Source organism: Merops nubicus, unplaced genomic scaffold (genome assembly GCF_000691845.1).
Source record: "Merops nubicus isolate BGI_N331 unplaced genomic scaffold, ASM69184v1 scaffold7163, whole genome shotgun sequence".
NCBI lineage: Eukaryota > Metazoa > Chordata > Aves > Coraciiformes > Meropidae > Merops > Merops nubicus.
In genome coordinates, this window is record NW_008599543.1 from 4,338 (window position 1) to 5,975 (window position 1,638).

The following is a 1,638-nucleotide window of genomic DNA, read 5'->3' on the forward strand; positions in this document are numbered from 1 at the left end:
CAGCGGGAGAGGAGCGCGAGTCGTGCTCGTGGATGACCCTGTTGCTCAAAGCAGAGGGAGTGTGAGGTCCTTCCACTTTCACTAACTGTTACTCCAGGATGTGCTGTGTTTTTAATGACTTCCAGGGTGGTCATGGTACTCTGTAGCATTTCTGTCTGCAAACTAGAGTGGTTTGGGCACGTCTCTGGGGCACACATAAAAAAAGTTTTCCCCAAAAACTTGTTCTGTGTTGCTTGTCTTTGGAGGTGGATGTTACAGAGGGAGTGAATGAAACTGTTCTGATGCTGTTTATGACCAACATGTCATCAGAATTGCCCAGAGATGCTGTGATGTACGTGGTGGCTTTTACTGTTGTTTCCCTGAGTGTCATGGTTTAGTGTTAGGGCCACCCCCAGACCTGTAACAGATGCTCTCTGAAGGGAGAAGGGGCTTGCCCCTCGTGATCCTTCAGCTTTTACACTGAATGTGAGGGATCTGGGATGGAATACCCCACTGGTGAATTTTAGGGTCACTTATCTTGTCCACTCCTCCCTGCAGGTGTGGTTTGTACCCTTTGCCCCCCTCCATGTGGGACACAAGCTCTAGCAGTGACCTTGGTCTGCACAGCAACCCTTGGAGGCAACTCCAAACACAGAGTGTACCACTGCTAGAAGCAGAGAGTCTGTGAAAATCTGCTGTTAGCTCCAGACAGGGCAGTTCATTAGAAGAAGCTTTAGCTGGAAAGTAAAATCATTGGACAGAACCAGCTCTGTTCTACCCCAAACCAGGGCACTGAATGCAGTGCCTCTTGTGTGGTTCCTCAGAGCTCAGCTGCTGAGAGGCACCCACTGAACAGATCTGAATCTTTTCCTTTTTACAGGCGAGTAACACTGAACCTGGCTGGACTCTCAGTGTTTTTATTGGTTTCTTTCTATACTGAAAGCAATTTTGGCTTCACTGTTATATCCCCACAGGGCATTATACAGTTGGGTAAGCTTGTTTTATGTCCAGAGTAATTATCTTTGTACCAATTTAAAATTGGTGTTCTGCTAACTTAGGGAACACAGGGATACTTTCAAACTAGGCTTCCAAAGTGCTGTCCCTGGAGTGTGTTTTTTGGTGACCTAAAGAATAACAGGAGTGTTACGTGTTGTTATTTTGTTCTGCTTAAGAATTGGAGAAAAAAGGAAGGAGAAATAGGAAGACTGGCCTTAGCTTTTAGTTTCAGTTTTGGAAAAAAATTACACTAGAGTTAATTTCTGAACATTTTAAAAGTACAGTGTGGGATTGCTATGGATACTCAGTTCTGGGAGTTTAGAAATATATCTGTCTTCTTTCAGTACATATTTTAGCTTTAAAATAGAAGGTACAAAGCTTTAAAATAGAAGATACAAGTATTTATGAAAATCTATACACTGAATAACACTTGCACTCGCTGGCAGGAGAGAGGTGTGATTTTGTTCACATCTGGGATTCTGTGACTTGTCTGTATCACTGACAGAACTGGTTAGCTTGGAAAAGACCTTTAAGATCATGGAGTCCAACCTTTGAACTAAGTCTGCCAAGTCAACTGCTAAACCATGTACCTCAGCACCACATCTGCCTGACTTTTCAACAGGTCCAGGGATGGTAATTTGACCACTTCCCTGGGCAGCCTGT

The 1,638-nt window shown here is 44.1% G+C and overlaps 1 protein-coding gene across 1 annotated transcript in view; it reads left to right on the top strand.

The window, feature by feature from the left end:
- EPG5 (ectopic P-granules autophagy protein 5 homolog (C. elegans)) overlaps positions 1-1,638 on the top strand; it is a gene marked incomplete at its 5' end in the record, with an annotated part of 54,073 nt that overhangs the window by 2,895 nt on the left and 49,540 nt on the right. The window lies entirely within an intron of this gene.